This window comes from Balaenoptera physalus (genome assembly GCF_965194825.1).
Source record: "Balaenoptera physalus genome assembly, chromosome: 12".
Lineage (NCBI taxonomy): Eukaryota > Metazoa > Chordata > Mammalia > Artiodactyla > Balaenopteridae > Balaenoptera > Balaenoptera physalus.
This window is the reverse complement of record NC_138897.1, coordinates 50,380,992-50,402,933: the sequence shown is the minus strand read 5'-3', so window position 1 is coordinate 50,402,933 and position 21,942 is coordinate 50,380,992. Positions and strand designations below refer to the sequence as shown.

Sequence of the window (21,942 nt, the reverse complement as noted above, 5' to 3'; positions counted from 1 at the left end):
TGGGAGGGAAGTCCAAAAGGGAGGGGATATCTGTATGTGTACGGCTGATTCATTTTGTTGTGCAATGGAGGCTAACACAACATTGTAAAGCAACCACACTCCAGGAAAAATTAATTAAAAAAAAAAAGAGATTTAAATACATTAGTCAGAAGGACTCAGGATCAGAGAGAATGAAGTTACTTGCCTGAGTTCACATGGCTAGTAAGGATCTAGACCAAGGCTCAAACCCAACTGTCCTGATTTTAAATTTCTTCTTCCACTTCATCAGGTTTTAATAGATATTAAATGAGCAAATGCCATAACGTTCTGGCCAGGGGTGTTCTGAAGCTGCATGTCCTGGTTCTTTACAGCCAACTATGCACATCTCTTCCAAAATCTGCACTCAGAGACATCACGTTGGTAGCTTGAAACCAGTTATGGTGGGAGTATTTACACCATGGCAAACATCATATGTTCTAAATCAGAGCATTTTAAAAATACATTTTTTTCTGGAGAGTTGGTTGTTAAACAACCAACAAGGAAAACATTGATTGTTTATTCTATTTGTTTTGTTTTGGTTTTACACGAGAACAATCTTACTCTATTTCCAATTGTGAGTAGAAAAAAGAAAAAGAAAGACAATATGTCAATATGTTTCACCTTCTCGTAGAAAAATTAAAACAAAATAAACATGTTGGAGCCTAAGTAAAAAATCTAACTACAGAGGGTCTGAAGATCCAAGTGAAAAATAGCCACAGGTAAAAGGGAAGAGTAGAGTGAAGAAGGAAAGAGAACGAGAACTCCATGGGTTCTTGTACCCAGATGTGTTATTTTGTCATTATTGTCGTTGGTGATAATGCTGTTCTATTCATTTTCGTTTGTTTGTTAAATCTGGAAATCCTAGTATGTTTGGAGCAGCGACTTGATATTTATTTCCTGAATACAAGTTCCAAAGAAATCTTTCTGTGTGAAATGCATATTTCTAGATCTCCATGCTGATTTAAGAAGTACACATGTGCTTAATAGATTCTGTAAATTAGAATGCTGCTTCTAATATTTAAACTATGAAAATATAGAAGGAGTTCCTTCCTCCCTACCCCACCCCACTGACTTGGTAGTTGCAGTTTGATTCCTGGTTTAAAGACACCTGTCTAATAAGAAACAGCTTTTATAGACACTTACTGGGCAGAGTCACTTGAAACGTCTGGTCAGCAGGATGGAGCTCCCTTCCCACCCGCAATTAGTGGTGTTATCTCCCAGATGAGGATGAGGATGAGGTGTTGTGACAGGGAAGACTTGAAGGAAATTGAAGGAAAGTGCTTGACTGTAGGCATTCTCTACCCAGTGCTGTCAGACTCTAAGAATGTCATTTAAGAATCCCAAATTCATATGGATAGAACATGGTGATTCAGAGTTGGTGAGGAAAGTAGCATCTGATTGTGAAGCAATTTTTCCCAAAGAAAAATATCATTTAAAAAAGTCCTTTTAGGGCTTCCCTGGTGGCGCAGTGGTTGAGAGTCTGCCTGAATGCAGGGGACACGGCTTCGAGCCCTGGTCTGGGAGGATCCCACGTGCCGCGGAGCGGCTGGGCCCGTGAGCCACAACTACTGAGCCTGCGCGTCTGGAGCCTGTGCTCCGCAACAAGAGAGGCCGCGATGGTGAGAGGCCCGTGCACCGCGATGAAGAGTGGCCCCCGCTTGCCACAACTAGAGAAAGCCCTCGTACAGAAATGAAGACCCAACACAGCCATAAATATAAATAAATAAACAAATACTTTAAAAAAAAAAGTCCTTTTAGTGTTTAAGAGTGATTAAATATACACAAATATTTAACCACTGTTTAGTTGTTTTTTTTTTTAAATGTTGTGGGCATCTGTGACTGCATGTGTATAAAATAAATATTGCAAATTGGTGCTTGAATGCTCTGAAAGAGGTGGATGGCTAGTTAAACCCAATACACATACACAAACACACACATATGCACGGAGAAAGTATAAAATTTTAAAACGAAAAATAATTTTTTTTTCAATGAGGGGCAAGCAGGAAGATGAGTTTGAGGGAATTTTGTCATCAAGCAAAAAACAGACCAGTTGAGCATTGTTTTGAATTTTTATTGGATGTCCCCAATGTTTCTCAAACTTGGCTAATTATCAAAAATACCCAGGGTGCTTGTTAAAAGTACAGATTTCTTTGGTCCACCTCAGACTTATGGAATCAGATTCTTGCGGGAGTGGCACAGGAATCTACGTTTTTAGCAATTGTCCCTGGTGATTCTGACGACTAGCCAAGGATGAGACACACTGCCTAGATCAGGGGTTCTCAACTGTGGCCGCACACTTCTATCAGGTATAGAGTTAAAAAAAAAGAATGCTGATGTCTGGGTCCCACCCCAGGCCAATTAAATCAGAATCTCTGGGATTGGAGCTGAGATATTTAAATAAACAAACAAACCAAACATACCCTTCCAGGTGATTTTAATGTGCTGCTAAGAGAGAGGACCACTGGCCGACCTAAATAATAAGCTAACACGGGAATCAATGAACTTATAATAAGAAATGCCTGTTGTCCAATCTGTGGATGTCTTTAGAAATTTAGAAGAAAAGGTAGCAAGTTTGGGGGCACTTCTGACTGCAAAGAAGTGAATCTATTTCTTCCTTTTGTCATTTTATGTATTCATCTTTAACTAGAGAAGTGGAAGAAAGGGAGGAAAAAAAGTGGGAGAACTCTCATGTATATTCTGAGTATTTAAAATCTCTAAGGACATCTCACCCATTCCCCTAACAATTTAAACTGAGCCTACCTTATGTACACAAATATCTGCTTGTTATTTAAGAATTTTCTTTTCATTTTCATTACATAGTCTTGTAGAGAAATTGTGCTCCTTTAATTTTAATAAATTCCAATAAACATTTAAATAAATAAAAAGTCATGGCTATGATTCATATTGTTGGAGAAAGCCTTCTTTTAAAAAAATTAGGTTTCTTAAAATTTCCAGTTTAGATTGCTTGTGAATAGCATTGTTACTTATGCAATAAAATATAGAACTAATGTAATTATCGAGAACAGCTTACAAAGCTGGCATATTTACCTGTACACATTTTCTTTGAACAGGCAAGAGAAATGTCATGCTTTATATTTAATGAATTAGGAAGATTTATTTTGCTTTTACATACTTTGTGGTATATGCTAGTTTACAGGCTCTGTGAAACAAGGTGTAGCATTTTTCAAAAAATAGGCTTTATTTTTTAGAGTAGTTTTAGGGTCACAACGGTATTAAGAAGAAAGTACAGAGACTTCCCATACACCCCCTAACCCCACGTATTGTAGCTTACCCCATTATCAACATCCCCACCAGAGAGGGACATTTGTTACAACTGATGACACACTGATACATCATTGTTACCCAATGTCCATAGTTTACATTAGAGTTTATTCTTGGTGGTGTACAATGTATGGTTTGGACATATGTATGACATGTATCCTCCATTATAATATTGTACAGAATAGTTTCATTACCTTAAAATTACGCTGTGTTCCACCTATTCATCTTTCCTCCCCACCCCCAACCTCTGAAGACCACTGATCATATTACTGTCTCCATAATTTCTCCTTTTCCAGAAATGTCATATAGTTGGAATTATACAGCATATAGCCTTTCAGATTGGCTTCTTTCACTTTGTAATATACATTAATTTTCTTCATTGTCTTTTCATGACCTGATAGCTCATTTCTTTTTAGTACTAATTAATATTCCATTGTCTTGATGTATTGCAATCTGCTTATCCATTCACTTACTGAAGGACATCTTGGTTGCTTCCAAGTTTTGGCGGTTATGAATAAAAATGCTATAAACATCCGTGTGCAGGTTTTTGTGTGGACAAATGTTTTCAGTTCCCTTGGATAGATACAAAGGGGTACCATTGCTGGATCAATTTTGTGTGGTAAAAGTATGTTTAATTTTGTAAGAAACTGCCAAACTGTCTTTAACATGGCTGCACCACTTCGCATTCCTGTTGTTCCTCATCCTTGTCAGGATTTGGTGGTGTCAGTGCCCTGGATTTTTGCCACTCTAATAGGTGTGCAGTGGTATCTCATTGTTATTTCAAGTTGTATTTCCCTGATAACATATGATGTGGAGCAAATTTTCATACGCTCATTTGCCATCTGTATATCATTGCTGGTGAAGACTCAAGTTCTTTGGCCCATTTTTTAGTTGGCTTGTTTGTTTTCTCATTGCTGAATTTCTAAGCATTCTTCATATACTTCGGATACCAGTCCTTTATCAGATATATCTTTTCCAAATATTTTCTCCCAAGGGAGTAGCATTTTTATTTGTGTGTGTGTGTTTTTAGGATACATTGCCAAGTTATAAATGAATGTATATACATTCTGTATATTCATTTCTGTATATTCCTTTCATTTAATACGATAATGTAGGTATTTCCTAGTTTATGTTTGTATTAGTTTGCTAGGGCTGCTGTAACAAAATATCACAAACTGGGTGACTTAAACAACAGAAATTTACTATTTCATTGTTCACAAGATGTCAGCAAGGTGGTTTTTTCTGATGGAAGGATCTCTTCCAGTCCTCTTTCCTTGACTTATAGATGACTGTCTTTTCCCTATGCCTCTTCACATTATCTTCCCTTTATATGTGTCCAAATTTCCCCTTTTTATAAGGATACCAGTCATATTAGATTAGGGTCCATCATAATAACCTCATCTTAACTAATGGCATATGCAATGACCCTGTTTCCAAATAAGGTCACATTCTGAGGTACTGGGGGGCAGGACCTCAACATATGAATATGGGGGGAACACAATTCAATCATAACAATGTTGAAGTCATTTATTCAACTCTTTCAAGCCAATGAAAAAGGACAATTACACCCTCTGTGTTTTCATGCCCTGTTAGTTATATATAACTCCACTTACGTCCAGGTGTCTGCTTAGATGTTGGTTACCAGGAAAGGTAACAAACCTTCCCTGGTTCTGTTACCCCCACCTGGATTGGTATTAGGTGTGTTTCTCATATAAAGCCTCTTTACCCTGATTAGCTAACTCCAGTCGACTGGCAAGTTTTCCTCCCTGGATGATAAATTCTTTCTATTCAGGGACTGTTTACTCCCAGTGGCTAGAATTATGCCTCCCATGTGGAGGGAACAAAATAAATATTTGTTGAATAAAAAATAACAGGATTAAGTATTGAGAAATTAATTTGTCCCTACAAGACCACACACTTCAGTAGTCATTCTTGTCTTGACTTGGCCATGCCCCATCTCTCTGTCTGGAATGCCCCCTCACCAGCTAGCTCATCCTCCTTTATCAAGAATCAGTTTAAATCTTCCTTTCAGAGATCTTCTCCTGGCCATCTAATTTAAAGCAGATCCCACGGTCCCCATTATTTTCTCTGCCAGACCCTTCTTTGTTTCCTTCTTAGCAGTTATTACAAACTAACATTGTATTTTACTTATTTTTGATTTTTGTCTCTTTGTCTATTGTCCCCATTAGAATATGCCCTTCATTAGGGCAGGGCCCCAACAGTCTTGTTCGTCATCATATCCTCAGAATCCAGCAGTGTCCAGCACACAGATTTTGTCCCTTTCCCGACTGCTGTGGTTTTCCTGGGGGGAAAAAATAAGTATATAATGATTAGATTGTTTCTCTCCTCCTTTTAGGAAAAATTAACAGGCTTTTGTATTCTGAGTTTGGAATTCCTTGCCCAAAAATCTGTTATAGAGTTCAAAAAATTTATTTCAAGCAGAAAAAAGAGAGAGATAAAGAGAAGAAAAAGAAGGAAGAAGGAGAGGAAATATGGCCAAGCTCCTGGAATAATGCTCCCATTTAGCATAATAGGTAAAGTCATTTAGCCATTTAGTCATTTAGTCAGAATTTAAATGGTAGGTCTGCCTCTTACACTTGTGTACTTTGAGTTAAAACACTTCTCTGCAAATAAATTGTTTAATCTGTGAAGTTTGCTGTCAACTGGATTAAATAAAAAAATAATTTTTTTTTCAGCCTAGGTACATGTTTTGTGAATTTGGAAATATTCGAAATTGAATTTCCATTGATTTCACACAAGGCAGACAATTTGTTAGAGTATAATATTCTTGGTCACATTTTAGCTTATTTTCCGTTAAACTTATTTTGTTTCATTTTCTGCTAATTCTTATATTTCTGCCTGTACTCTTTTTGTTCCTGAAGTAGAATAATTCTGCCAATATATTTCTAGGTGTGGGTCTTTTAAAATTTATTTCACCTAGAACAGAGGCAGTTCCATAAATCTTTACCCATTGTAATTTTTGTGGGTATGTCTTTTTCCCTTTTCAAAATTTAATTTTTTATTTATAACAAGAAAGTATGTACATTCAAATATACTGGCTAAAAATATAATAGTTTATTCCCTTTCTCCTCCCAAATCCCAATTCTTACTCCTTAAAAGTAACTACATTCAACTTTTAAAACCATTTCTTCTGCTATTTGCCACTGCATTGCTAAATAATGTGCTTATACAGAAATTATTTTCCAAATTTAGACTATTATTTATTGACTTTCTGCTACAGAAAATATGTGTTTACCTCTTACATCCCCCCCACCATCCACAATTCTCTACCTCCCAGCCAACTTCCTTCATAAACTTTGACTAAATTAATGTTCGATTCCACATTATTATGACTACCAACGAGCTCAGACATACCAAGTAGTAGCTCAGTTCCATTTATATCTCACAGGCATCCTTCCTGAATACCTCCATCCTGCCCCACGCTGGCCTTGCAGAGTTTTAGGTCTTCAGCACAGCTGATATCCTGAGACTTCTCTTCAATATTATCATGGGAATTTCCTTTGTCAGTTTCATCTCTTTTGTATGTCTGTTTTTTTTTTCTGTAAACTTGATAACCCAGTAGCAATGAGCACACCCAGTGCCTAGATCTTGATTTCTAAATTTCTAATAAAAAGATCCAGAAATCCTAGAAAACTGATTGATTGCAGGTCTGGGCAGGAAAAATTCAAGATGAGCATAGATGTCAATGTCAGATGTCAGATCTCAAGATGCTGAAAATAAGGAAATGTTTAGAAAAGAAAAAGGGATGGTGGCAGGTCAAAGCAGCATAGGAGCCAACCTGAAAGAGCCCCCAAAGGCCAACCTTAGAACAGCCCAAGCAATGAAATAATTACACATTATTGGACTACAACCCAAAGAATAAAATAAATATTACAAGTCCATACTGATATAAATAACTGGACAAATACATAAATGGGGGTAAATAGACAATTCTTGTTTTACAGATGAACTCCTATTAATAAATGTGGAGGGAAAGAAGGAAATAGAAAATCACCTTTCAATGATCACAATAGTAACTGCCACAGGCAAGATCCACCCATGGAGGCTAAAATGTGTGGATGAAAGTTTTTATAAAAAAGAAAAATTATGACTTTATAATAAAGAGTCCTAGCAGAGACCACCTTAATCACACAACAACCAAGATTAACATCATCAATAATATATATAGGCTCCATGTAGCTTTTTGATACAATGTACTGAGAAAGGAATATCACCTCTGGCATCCTTCAAAAAATGCAGAACCTGTCTGATCATGAGAAAATAGCAGATAAACTTAAACTGAGGAACATTCTAAAATATAGTTGACGGGTATTCCTCAAAATGTTAAGGCAATGAAAGAGGAAGGAAGACTGAGCAACTGTTACAGATTGGAGGAATCAGGTGGTAAGACAACTAAATGAAACATTGTTTCTTAAATTGGATCCTGGAACAGAAAAGGGACACTAGTAAAGAAACTGGTGGAAACCACCCCCATGAATTCTGTAATCTAGTTAATATTATTGTACCAAGATAAAGTTCTTAGTTTTGATAATGGTTCTATAGTTATGTTAGATGTTAATATAAGGGAAAGCTAGGTACAGGATATATGAGAACTCTCTGTATTATCTGCATAACACTTGTAAATACAAAGTGCATAACACTTTATAAATTTGTCTAACAATAAAAGATTTCAAAAATCAACCACCAAGCCAATAAACATAGACAAAAATGTCTTGCATTATTTGAATTGTTAGTACTCAAGTAAAATGGTCAAGACATTTTGATGTCTTTATCAAATATCATAGATGATCCTAAAAAGTAAGTACAGGGCTTCCCTGGTGGCACAGTGGTTGAGAATCTGCCTGCCAATGCAGGGAACACAGGTTCGAGCCCTGGTCTGGGAAGATCCCACATGCCGCGGAGCAACTGGGCCCGTGAGCCACAACTACTGAGCCTGCGCGTCTGGAGCCTGTGCTCCGCAACAGGAGAGGCCGCGATAGTGAGAGGCCCGCGCACCTCGATGAAGAGTGGCCCGCGCACCTCGATGAAGAGTGGCCCCCGCTCGCCGCAACTAGAGAAAGCCCTCGCACAGAAACGAAGACCCAACACAACCAAAAATAAATAAAAAAAAAAAAAAAAAAAGGAAGTAAGTACGTTTCACGCAAACAGCATCCTGATATAAGGTTGCAGAGTTTCTGCTTTTGTTTTCATTTTTTTTACCTCTTCATTTGTATGAGAGAGAACATTTTAATAAAAATCATTTGACTCCTTTTTATTTTACTGAGGATATTAAATATTAAACTTTAGTTTTAGCTTACTAACTTAAGTGGAATCGCATTAATAAATAGTCAAACAATATTCTTAGGACATTTATTTAATGTAATCATTCTAATAAAGTAGCAGCTGGATTTGTTGAGAGAATTTCCTTTGAAATGATGCCTCCTATGCTAGAAGTCTATTAAAAACAATATAACAATATGTTATAAATCCCCAATTACCCTCCATGCATAACGTGGAGTTGTTCTTACTCAGGTTTTGCTTACAGTTAACGCCAGTGTGTTTTAAATATTATAAAATTAAGATGACATTTCTGAACAATAATTTATTCAGGACTTACTGTCACTCCAAACCTGTGTGATGGGGATATGGAAGGCAAATGGCAAGAGGCTCTCTGTGTGAGCAGGAGGCAAGATGCTCTCTTTGTGTCTGTGTTAAGTCAACCAGGAACCATGCAGATCTGGGAGAGAAACAGATCTGGGTGAGGCTGAGAGATCTCAAGTGGAACATAAGATGTGTCCCATGCATTGCATTTATCTCTCCCAGTAGCATTTGGGGTCTCTAAGAGTAAAGAGCCATTTGTATGTGTCTTTACATTTCTGGTACTTCATACCTCATAGTGAGGCGTCCAAAATGGTCCTTGAGTAGATTAGTTTCGAACTGAAATAATTTGACTAGAATTACTTTGTGTGACATCAGGAAAACAGAGAACTGTCTGAAACTGTTGAACAGGGGACCAATATCAGATTTGCATTTAGAAAGTACAAGTTTAGAAGTTCTTGCACTTGTTCATCCTAATGAAGAGAGATCACAAATAAAGCAGTAGCAACAGGAGAAGAGAACAGGAGGAAAGGGAAGAGTCAAAGATGATTCTTGCATTGTTTTGGCTTATGTATTACTTACTGGGAGAGTACAGGGACATGAGCTGATTCAGGTGTGGAAGATGTTATAGTCAGTCTGTCCAGGTCATATCCTAAGTAGGAAGTCAAAAATTGCATTTGGAATTTAGGACTGAACTCTTAAGTGGAAAGATAGATGTAGGAACCATTTACATTAAAACTGAAGCAGTTTGAAGACCCTGAAATGGATGAGCTCAATCAGAGAAAGTGTACCGAATGAGAGAAAAAGAAAATACAAAAGGGAACAGAGAATATATAGAGTCAAAAATTTGGACAAAAAATCAGGGAAATGTGAATCTGAGGAGCATTCAGGTAGGAATAAAGGAAAGATGTCTTCCCCAGGGAAGAGAGAGTTTTAAGGTTCAGTAGTGGTCACTAAGTTGTCAGGATTCCTGGCTCCAGACAAGAGAAATGAACATGAGTTAACATCACAGAAAAGGAATTTAATGAAGTGATAAGAGATACATCACAGAATCAACACAAAAGCTGATGAACCAGGCTCAGAAAAGTGGGAGGAGCCAAGGAGACTTCACCATAAGAAAACACAGTGAAGGCCCTGTCACAGGACGCTTCTACCTAAGATGCCACCTGCAGTGACAGGTCATGACATTGCCGCCCTCATAGGGTTAGCCCCTGATACAGCCAGGAATATCTTCTTAGCCTTTGCTTCCCTTGCTCAAATATCAAATCCCTGGGAGAGAGGATCTAATCTCCTGACTCAGGATGCCAGAAGGCAGGGAGATGGGATCCCTCCCTTTTGCTTTGCCTCCCATTAACACTCTGAACAGATGTATCCCCTACATCAAGAAGAATAACAGCTATTTCCAGTAAAACTCTTATAATGTTCTAGGTCCTGTTCTGAGCACTTTATAGACATCAGCTTATCCTCGCAACCACCCAATGTGATAAGTAGTATTATTTTCCATTTTAATTGAGGTTAAGCTGAGAAATCCAGGAGCCAAATGACTCCCCAGATGTTACACTACTAGAAAGTGGCAGAGCAAAGATCAAAAGCCAGGCAGTCAGTCGGTTACAGAGCTCTTTGGGGGCAGGGTCTCACATGCTGACCTGCACATCTAGGTAACAATAGGTTTGTTGATCAATGAAGCAAGAACAAATGTTGACTTCTTAGATTTAGATGATGATGCAGAGTGTCTTCTGAGATACAAGGAAAGGAGGAGAGAATGGATAAAGATGCCATAGAGGATGGTTTTGAGGTATTCCTTGTCTTGATTTAAATTTCTGCTCAGAATAAGCAAAGACATCGCTCCAGAAACAGTGAAATAGCAACGGAAGTCAGTGGCAAATGGTAAGCCTTTGCAATAACCACTGTGTAGAAAAATAGTAGAGTTACTCTAGCTAAAGCTTGGGAACATGAATAAGGTATGGGCCCTAATCTTCCTTTCTTAGTAATTATGCTTGAACAGTTCACCTGAGATGAAGAGACCATAAATTCAAGTTTGAAGTTTATTGGTCAGGACCAGCAGAAACCTAAGGGTCAAAAGGTAAGAGAGTAAATGAAGTGATGAACTGTAGTACCTAAGCTGGCATCGTTATTATAATTACCATCATAGTCATAACAGCTATCATTTATTGACTGGTTTCTATGTATCAGACACTGTTAAATGCTCTATGTGCATTATCTCAACCATGCTCATAACAACTTTATAAAGTTGGTACTGTTATTATTCCATTTTATAGACAAGAAAACTGAGGCCTAGAGAGTTTAAGGTCAGAGAGCTAGCAAGTGGTGGAGACAGGATTTGAACCTACTTGAAACCAGTAGAGCACTGTGAATGAGACAAAATGTAAGAATCAAAGATTAGGAGTTGGAAAGCTGGTAAAATAAAAGAAAGTGAGAGGATTGAATTCCAGAAGATTGGTTATGGTCAGAGAACAGAATGTTTGAGTTTACTATCTTACCCCTCAAGTGGTTCTGAGTGACAAGCTTCAAGATTCATTATGGGAGTACTAAATACACATGGTGCCCCTGTATGCACAATACGAAGCACAATCTTGAACAATGGAGGATGCAAACCAGTGGATAAGTAATTCTCTCTTTCATTCTCTGGCCAGAAAGTTCTGGGGGATGTTTCATAAGGCTTCTCAGATGTTGACATGGGACTGAGCACAAGTCACCTATGGTGGTAACCAACTAAGTAATGTACCCGTGTATTGGCTCTTCCCTCCCCCATTTTTCTCTCCTCTGCCCTTTACTCTGTCTCCCTGGAGTTGCTTCCCGAATAAACAACATGCACTCAAGGATCTACGTTACCTCAGGCTCTGCTTCTGGGACAACCCAAGCCAAGACAATCGGAAGTAGCCTTAGAAGGCAAAACTTTAAGATGAATGTTCCTTCCTGGGAACAAGCATTCTCTTTCAAAATCTACCCATTCTCTTCTCATTGCCTGCAGACCTATAATCAAAGTTGGGTCTGGTGTTAGAGTTCTTCAGAGAATCAGAACCAACAGAAAAATTATGTACCCAATAATGCGTGTGTGTGTCTCTGCAGATTGGAAGAGAAAAACAGATTTATTTTAAGGAATTGGCCCAGGTGATTGTGGAGTCTGCCAATTTTGAAATCTATAGAGCAGGCCAGCAAACTGCAAATTTAGGTAAGGGTTCATGTTGTCTTGAGTCCAAATTCTGCAGAAGAACAGTCTAGAAACTCAGGCAGGGTTTTTTATGTTGCAGTCTTGAGGAGAATTCCTTCCATTTCAGGGAAATTTTGTCTTTGCTCTTAAGGCCTTCAATTGACTGGATGAGATTCACCCATATTGTGGAGGGTAATGTGCTTTGCTTAAAGTCTACTGACAATATTGTTATTATTGGTTCCATCTTATCATCTGAACAGTGTCAGTCTATTTGCAATAAATACTCAGCCTTTCAGCTTCCTTTCTCCTTTCCCTGTTGCTTATAAGGTTTCTCCATTTAGTAAGCAGTGTCCTTTATAGAGACTTGAAGAGGTGAAGAAGATGAATATTTCTGTGGGATTGTGTTGTGGTCCGTAAAGGGTCAATAGTGAGTTTTCTGATCTGAGAAACACACTTTATATCCCCCACGGCCTCTGCTGCAGAACGCAGTATTTTAGTTGGAGTTTCCAAAGTCTGTCAACATTTGCATGAACAGTTGAGGCCTTGAAAATGTTCATTCTTCCAATTCAGTCATGAGCTATGACTCTCAATTTATTATTTTATATTTATCAGTAAAGTTGTGCATTTTTTCATATAGATTATGCAGATATCTTATTCAAGTCATTCTGAACCATTTTATATTGTATTCTTGTTGTTGGTAGTAAGTTTTCTTTCCACAAATCTACTGCACGTGTTTGTTTGGCTTGAGCTCTGAGTAAGGGCACTTGGGGAAGGGCGAGTGGGAGGTGAAATCTGGCCATGGTCTCCTCACATCAATTGTGTGCCCTGGGGTGAAGCTGCATCTGCCAGAAGGAAGAATTCCTTTATCTATTTCACACACAGGTACCTCCTGGACCCCATGTACTGTGTGTGTGTGTGTGTGTGTGTGTGTGTGTGTGAGAGAGAGAGAGATTTTATTCATTTGTATCCAAAATATGTTGATTTACATATTCCTTCTTCTTTGCATTCATTTTAACAAACGTATTTTTAATTATTCTTTTTCTACTATCCACTGGGACAGAAATACTAGCTGGTGCTGCTTAGTTTCTGGGCATCCATTTTGACTTATCAAGACTCTGTATTTATAGTTCACAACACCTTAAGGGTAAACTCAAACCGTTATAAACAAGGTAAAAGAGTTTATAAGAATGACTAAACCTGTATTCTATAGTCGGAACTGTAGTCAGCTTACTATAAATATTTCTATAAAATAAATTATAAAGATGTGTTTCACAGAGGTTCCTGTGAAGCACCAATACACAACTCTCTATTGGTTGTTTACTAATTTCATGCACAGTAATGTATTGATTAAAATGTTATGTGCAAACAGCAACAATTTTTCTCCATTCTTTTCCAATTCTTTGTGATTCTCTATCTCTTTTTCTGTTGTAGGTCTTATTATACTTGTCAGAATAATGTTAAGTAATAGTGAGGAAAAAGCATTTTTCTTTCATTTCTGAATTCCATTGGAACAGCCTTTTTTTTTTTTAAGATTTTTTTTGATGTAGACCATTTTTAAAGTCTTTACTGAATTTGTTACAACATTGTTTCTTTTTCATGTTTTGGTTTTTTGGCCACGAGGCACATGGGATCTTAGCTCCCCCACCAGGGATCGAACCCGCCCCCCTTGCATTGGAAGGCGAAGTCTTAACCACTGGACCACCAGGGAAGTCCCAGAACAACCCCATTTTACCCTTAAGTATTTTCTACTCTACCTCTACCTGCTTTAACTGAAGCTGGCCATCCAACACATCGTGCCACCGTGAGCAGCAAAACCGAGCCAGGAGCCAGGAGCAAAAGCCCTGTCTCTGGCACTCCCAGGGCATCTCACACCACTGGCAGGTCATCCCATTGAACTTTTGACTTTGTGGCTCTCATGCATCACCCAGCTTTCACCCTTCCATCTTCAAAGTCAACCAGGGCTTTAGGGTATTGTGGTTAAGAGCGTTGTACTGCACTCTAGATCAGGGGACCTTTTCACACAGCCTGGTTCTGCTGTTTACTAGATGTATGATCTTGCAAGTGAATTAGCCTGCCTGTGCCTCAGTTTTCTTGTCTATATAAAAGGCATAATAATAGTCCCAATCTGAGAGGTTCTTGTGAGGCTTAAGTGATAATATGTGTAGAGTACGTAATCAGTGTGAGACATAATATATGCTCAATATATGTATACATAATGTATATACAATATACATATACAATATGTATATACAATATGCATATATACAATAATATGCATACATATACATATATAACATGTATATACAATACACATATATACTATAATATATAAACAATAACATATATATGTGAGTATATATATATATATATATATATATATATATATATATATATATACACACACACACACATATAATTTATTAAATTAGGAAGGAAGAAGGTGGTCCTGGCCACTCCGGAGTCAGGGCAACCCTGTCCTGCTCCTCTGTACCATTCAGCTTTGCTATAGCCTGTCATTGCTTTCCTGCTCTTCACCATGTGGAGTTGCCTGACCATCCTTTCTGTGAGTGAGTGTCCAGTCCGCCACATTGTCCTTTACAGTCCCAGCCCTTTATTGACCAGGTTTGGAGAGATGAGGGAGTGGGTGGGAGAAATTAGGAAGCAAAAACAAGAAAACAAAACAAAACGTTATAATATTAAAAAACGCTTCTTCTTAAAATCCCGTGATTTACCCAAACACATGATAGGAATTTCAGAGTAGCTTCTGTCATTCTCCAGCTCTGACCTATGTTGTCTGGTTTGAATTCCCTCCCTTTTCTCTACTTCCTGTTCTTTCCTTTTCTATTTTCTGCTCTGATCTCTTCTCAATTCTCCTTTAAATTCAAGTTTATTTCTAACGTAGAGTGGTTTATCCATTGTTTCCTTATCTCTTGGCTTTAAGTCTTTGCTTTAAGTCCTCACCTTATGTCAACAAGCTTATCAAAGTATTTCCTTGAAGAAGGGCATTCTTCTCCTAAGGCAAAGGTCTGGTGTCAGATGCCAAGATAATCTCTTCACGACCACCGCTAGTGACCCTGATCAGGCAATAAGACAAATATGAGCTTGCCTGTTAGGCTGGGAGAACTTAGTTAATGTTAAGGCAATGTATTTATCTTCCTCAGTTAAAAATATTACAAAAATGTTGTTAGGAATAGCTGCCAAATTCTGTCAAATGGCTTTCTGTGTATCTTTTGAAACAATTCTTTATTACTGCTTTACACATCGATAGGAGAGACTCAGCTTCATTCACAAGTATCCCACTTCTTATTTTCACAGTTCTCCCATGCCTTCTTTAAGTTGGTTACTATGGATTTATTTATGTTTATAGAGAGAATGTTTATTTATTTATTTATGTTTATAGAGAGAAGCCAATGGTTCCTGAAGAATACTCTTCTTTTCCCTAATCCAAGACTCAAAAGCTTACTCAAGTTTCACACCAAGTATTTAGGCCCAGATAACTTGTCCACTGGCTTAAACACAACAAATAATAAGTAACATTTATACAACTTTGACATTTTCTTCATGCTCTTCTAAGTTTATATATATATATATTATACATAAATATATATATAACATATTATTAAATATATATATTATATATGTATAAATCTTATGACATAGATGTTACTATTATCTGCTTTTTAAAGATAACAAACTTAAGGCTTTATAAAGTAACTATCTCAGGGCACATAGCAAGTACATGACAGAAGCAGGATTTGAATACAGGTATCCTGGCTTCAACCATTACACTAAACTTCTCTAATAAATAGAGGAGCTGTTGATGAGGAATATATTTCAAGAGTACCCTATTATGGTGAAAGCACGTCCTTTGAAAGGGACTCATTGTAAACTTATATATCAGTTATCATCCTAGGAAAATGAAGAGAAATCTGAAGGGCATATGGGGTGGAGAGTGGATTTGGGGGAGGAACTGATAGAAAAGGAAGTGAAATGGCAGAAAATAAAATGTGATAATTTTGGTTCTATCCATGCCTATCTCCACCCTGGCTGGACCAGGCTGTAAGAAACATTCTATTGCTACCTTTGCCACACCTGTCTTAAATTTCCAGCCTTTGTTCTAGTCGCTGATAACCTGAAGGAGTGTTCTCAAAGTGGCATGTGTACTACGAGCATTGGGAAACACCCAGGTGCTTGGTAAACCTGATATTCCTGATCTCATTCCAGATCAGATGAAATCTGTCCTGGGATGGGGGAAGGAGAGGGATCAAGGAAAATGCATATTTAGCAAGAACCACAGGCAGTATTTAAAGCTATAGGTTGCAAACCTCTGCTTTACAACTTTTCTGCACGTGAATTTTTTGTGTTGTCCTGCAGTACTGAAATAACTGCAAAGTGATTCTCTTTACTTAGATTCTGCATTCCTGGGTACCAGAACCCCAGCATAAACAATGAGTTTGTTCACCTTAGAGCTCAAGTTTTCCTTTGATATAACAAATAAACAGATTGGAAAATGCAAAAAAAATCTCTTTTCCTGTGAAAGAGAGCTAAAGTTATACCTCAAAAAGATTGGTATAACTAACCTAACCCTAATAAATCTATAGGCAAAGAACTTTACAAAATCAAAAATCCAGGACTTCCCTGGTGGTGCAGTGGTTAAGAATCCACCTGCCAGTTCAGGGGACATGGGTTTGATCCCTGGTCCGGGAAGATCCCACATGTTGCAGAGCAACTAAGCCTGTGCGCCACAACGACTGAGCCCCTGTGCCACAACTACTGAAGCCCGTGTGCCACAACTATTGAAGCCCGCACGCCTAGAGCCCGTGTTCCGCAACGAGAGAAGCCGCCACAATGAGAAGCCCGCACACCGCAACAAAGAGTAGCCCCACTCGCCGCAACTAGAGAAAGCCTGCATGCAGCAGCGAAGACCCAATACAGCCCAAAATAAATAAAATATAAATAAATTTATTTTAAAAAATCCATTAGTGTCCTCTTACAATATCTTTTGCAAGTATTTGTAGGTGCTCTAAAGTACCTTTTGTCACTTATGTAAGAAACGATTGTGCAAAGCGTCTCACTGTACATCCTTGGAAGCAAGTATTTTGGTTTTGAAGTAGGCTTTGTGTATTAAAATATGTTTTCAGGGCTTCCCTGGTGGTACAGTGGTTAAGAATCCGCCTGTCAGTGCAGAGGACACAGGTTCGAGCCCTTGTCCGGGAAGATCCCACGTGGCATGGAGCAACTAAGCCCGTGCACCACAACTACTGAGCCGGCGCTCTAGAGCCCTCAACCCACAACTACTGAGCCCTTGTGCCACAACTACAGAAGCCCATGCACCTAGAGCCCATGCTCCACAACAAGAGAAGCCACCGCAATGAGAAGCCCGTGCACCGCAACGAAGAGTAGCCCCCGCTAGCCACAACTAGAGAAAGCCTTCATGCAGCAACAAAGACCCAATGCAGCCATAAATAAATAAATAAATTAATTAAAAGAAAAACTCTAAAAATATATATATATATTTTCAAATGCCAAGCAATAGAAAATGTTCATAAACATAAATGTCTATTGCTATATTAAGCAATATATTATAATTTTACCACTTAACCTAGTACCAGGACCCTTCAGATCATCCTAAATATAACTGAGCCAAAGAATGATGTTCCAAATCTGTAAATTAATGGGAACTAAGAAAAAGAGATAAATTGAACAGTCAAATCATTTTCCCACATTGAGTTTTATAATTTTATATCTTTAAATTGCATAATAATAGAATATAGTCAGCTTCAACTTCCTTGTTTTTTAGTTTAACATAGGGTGACAATTAGCATTCCTTTTAAGACTTGCAAGTTTTGAAAGAGAGTAAAGTAAACTGGACAAGTTTCTATTAATTTGGCTTATCCAATCTGGAATCATTTGGGATAATGCTGACAACTTTAGTCTCCTTCTGTTTGGTAGTTGGCTCTTCCAAGGCATATAATTGAACAAGTTTCTACTTGTATTATTAGTACTTATCCCAATTCAAAATATGATTCAGTCTCTCTGTGCATGTAGAACAAATTTTAGTTTCTTGTTAAGTAATGATCACACAGAGCATTTCTCATTATGAATTGACTAAACATTTGCTGATCCAAAATAATGATACTCATTAAAAGATGCTACCAGGTGGATATTTGAGGCTCATTGCTTCATATGGTGTTCATGTTGAGAGAGTGTCACTTAGAACCCTCAAGGATACAATCCCAGAGTCTGTTGATTATAATAATATCTTATACTATCAAATCATCTTTCATCAGGGATCTCAAAGGGATTCTATAAATACTAATTTCACCTTTCCCTGAGATGTATTGGGATAGCAATTGCACAGGACAGAGAAAAGAGCTGGGAAACAGCTCCAACCAGTTCAACCCTTGGGAAACCCAGTGAAAGAGAGGCCAAAAGTGAGCTGTCCCATCCGTCTCACGCACAATGCCAGGTAGGACTGAGCTCCACCCCAACCATTGTTCTGGGAGAGTTAGAGAAGTCCTCTTTTGTTTGGAATTTTGTCAGGAACTCAAGTAGATTTAGGTGAAAATGTATCCCTTACAAAAACAACAAAAAAACTTAACTTCTTGAGTGGATGTTGATATAAGAAGATATTTTCTCATAGTGTGCATGGAGATGGTCCCATGAGAGTTAGAAACAAAAGCTGCAATTACTACGATCAAGTCCCTAAGCTACAGCACCCCTAGGTAGGACCTCCTGGTAGCCTAGAAGTGACTTTAAGTTATGGTGACCGGAAGTCCAGGTTTGCCCAGACAGTCCTAGTTTGTACCCTTTGTTAGGCCATAATTATAACATTGATCTCTGTCAATCTCAAAAGTGTTCTGGATTGTGTAAGAACATATATGATCTCTAAGATCACTTTGACCTCAGTGCATAATTCTATACATAAAGATCTTTCTTTAGAAGAAGGGAAATAGAAAGCCACAATGAGTAAAGAGAGAATGTTCAGCTTTGCTTACCTTCTCTAACCCTTAAGTTTCTCATAAGGAATATGGATAATATCATCTACTCTACTGTGTTGTTATGAGGATTAAATGCAGTAATATAAGTAAAGTACACCCCTCCTCCCACTTCTACACACCCCCCTCGAAGGGCCTGGAACACATAAGTTCTCAAGAAGTTCAAGTCTCAGTCCGTTCATTTCCCTTTTCCCTTTATCACACCAAAAGAAAATTCTAAGATGGATTCTATTCTTCTAAAGAAATGTCAAAAGTTAAAGCATCTTCTTCACCTTATCAAGTCCTCAGTGGCACAGGAATTTTCTTGCAATTTCAGGAAGCCTCAAGGTCCCTAACACTCCTTTTTTGGAGGAACACAAGATGAGAAGACAGGAGCTTGATAACGCCTGGCAAGGAATCAGATTGTATGACCTGCCTGCAGAGGACAGGGGCCCAACAACCAAATGGGACCAAAACTTTCAGTTCAGATTGATGTCAATTAAACATAAGAAAGAACCTTCTAATTACACTGTTTAGGATGGGATGAGTATCCCCATAGGCTACTGAGTTCTTTGCCACTAGTGAGGACAAGTATGGGTGGGTTAATCCTTTGATTGGGATATTATACAGGTTTCCACTTCCGAGAGGGGTTAGCCCAGTACTGGGAATGTCTTCTTCCTCTTTTTCTGTCTATACATGTCACTCATTTTGGTACTGTACAGTTCCTACCTTTTCCAACAAACAGTTCTAGCCTATATTTTTCTTTTTCTGAACTTCTAGTGAAAAGTATAATTTAGTCCTTGTTTACTGGTTGTGTTATGTATATTAATTCAAAGGAATCATGCCCGACACTCATTTTGACTCTTCCAACAACTGCTGTCTCAAATGCTGAGCACTTAGTGAATGTTCAACAGGTACTTTACTGACAAGAAACGCAGCCACATTCCTGCAGAGATTTTCCCCATGCCTGTCATAAACACAAAGTGACACTGCAATCAGCATCACCTCTGGCCATATGACATATCTTTCGTGTCTTCCCATGAGGCAAGAAACATGGCATTCAGCAAACTCTAAAAATGCATTGGCCCTTCGATTATGACTCAAACACTTGACTCTAGAGACTAAAACTACAAAAGGCTGTGTCAACAGGCTGATGGTGAATAAAAACACAATATACATAAACATGACTGTAAATATGACAAGTGAATCGTGATCAACTAATAAAAATAATAAAAAAGACTAAGGCATTAAAAATAATGATAGTTATTGTTCAGAACATTAGACATCTTGGGATATTTTGTTGCTTGAAAGTTTAAAAATGTTTAATATGTTAGGTCAAATGTAAACCGGAACTAAGGTTATGGACAAAATGGGACATGAAAGTGACAGACTCTGGCAAGAACATCAATCATTTCAAATCACTTGGCTGCCTTCCAGAAGAAGGGGGCCGAGAAGCAGGAGCTGTGAAAAGGCACTCCAGGGTTTTCCAGGGTTTAGTGGGGTGGGGAGGGGTAAGTTACCTGCTGGCTGTGAGACCCTCCTGGGATATAAGGGAGTGGGAGGAAAAGTGGCACTAAACCAGAAGTCTGAGTATGCCCAGATATTGATGCTGATGGGCCTATGCTTGGAACATCTCTGTAACCAGTCGAGTAGAGCTGGAACACTTACTCAGATGGCTTGTGAAATTCCCCCCTCAAAAGGAATTGGTGCTGTGAAGAAGAGTGTACTGCCCAGGTTCTTGACACATATAATTCTGATTCAATTAAAGTTTCTGTGCTTTGGTTAAGTGGAAAAAAAAAAATCACTTAGAAGATTTTGATAAAATGTTATTTATTATATTATAACTAACCGAATAGATAAAATATAGTTCAATTGAAGAAATGCACATCTAACATACTATCGGAACTTACAAATGTATGAATAATGAATTTAGATTACTTGCCAAACTTTTTGCAAAACCACTGGTATTTTGAAATGAAAATACAGTATTAAATTTAGTCTGTAGGAAATTGAGGTGTGTAGGTACTCGCATTTATGCCAAATACGAAATACATTTAGTAATAACTATTGAAATCTACTCTTGCATCTAGTGTCCCTCTCTTGGCTTTTGTTGTTGTAGCTGTTTTAGCTTCCTATTTTTTCCAGAGAATAGCCAGCAGTGAAAAGTTATGTGAGAAGAGTCAGCAAGAAATTTGCCTCTGCCATCCCCTTTCCCCAACAAGTGCATTATATGAGAAAGTCAAACAAAGTGGATTTTCCCTAAATGGTGTATGAAATCTAACGGCATTTTGAATTTTTATTGAATTAAAACTCTTTTGGTTGCAATTATATAAACTGAATCCAAACTGGGTTTTGAGGCCAAAAAGGAAAGCTTATTGATTCACAAAAAAATAAGAAGCGGGGTAGACAGGAGGGGTAGGAGACTCACAGGCTGACAGGACAGGGACTTCAGCGCTGCCAGGCCTCTCTCTGCCTTGCTCTATTTCCAGTCCCTCCCTTCGCCTTCACTCTCTCTGCAGAAGATGGTCTTGTGCCTTCACCAGCAGAGGTGAGAGGGCTTTCTTCTTTTAACTGCCATTTTAATCAACCCCAAGAAGACCATGTGCAGATATTCTTGAGCCACGTGTCTACCCCTGTGGCTGGGTGAGAGGGATATTATGATTAGCATCTCCCTCTGCAAATACGGGCTTAAAAGGAAAAGAAGATGAATTTTCAGAGGAACAGAAGTACGGCTCCCAGGAAAATGGAAGAGTGTTAAGGGGAGAAGGCTATAGTTGTCCCCTACAACTATTGACTGTCCTTGGGGGCCAAGGTATCTGGCTCTGGCCTATTTGAATCATCAAAATGTGACACCATCAGAAACATCTTTCTTGGTCTTTTAATTCTGTAGCTCGT

General features: G+C 38.2%; 1 protein-coding gene and 1 long non-coding RNA gene across 4 annotated transcripts in view; one reads left to right on the top strand and one right to left on the bottom strand.

Moving 5' to 3' along the window:
- The window catches only part of LOC309639137 (desmoglein-1-like), an 888,370-nt gene that overhangs the window by 704,246 nt on the left and 162,182 nt on the right, over positions 1-21,942 (top strand). The gene's annotated exons all lie outside the window — the stretch shown is intronic.
- The window catches only part of LOC309639213, a 38,101-nt gene continuing 16,277 nt past the window's right edge, over positions 119-21,942 (bottom strand). Inside the window, exons 2-4 of one of the 3 annotated variants that reach the window (XR_014251518.1) lie at positions 20,716-20,823; positions 3,977-5,602; positions 119-3,901 (exon numbers count right to left, since the gene is read on the bottom strand). This is a non-coding gene — a long non-coding RNA (uncharacterized lncRNA). Of the gene's footprint in view, positions 5,603-20,715; positions 20,824-21,942 lie in introns of all 3 variants that reach the window. The other 2 variants (XR_014251517.1, XR_014251519.1) reach the window with 2 other exon arrangements.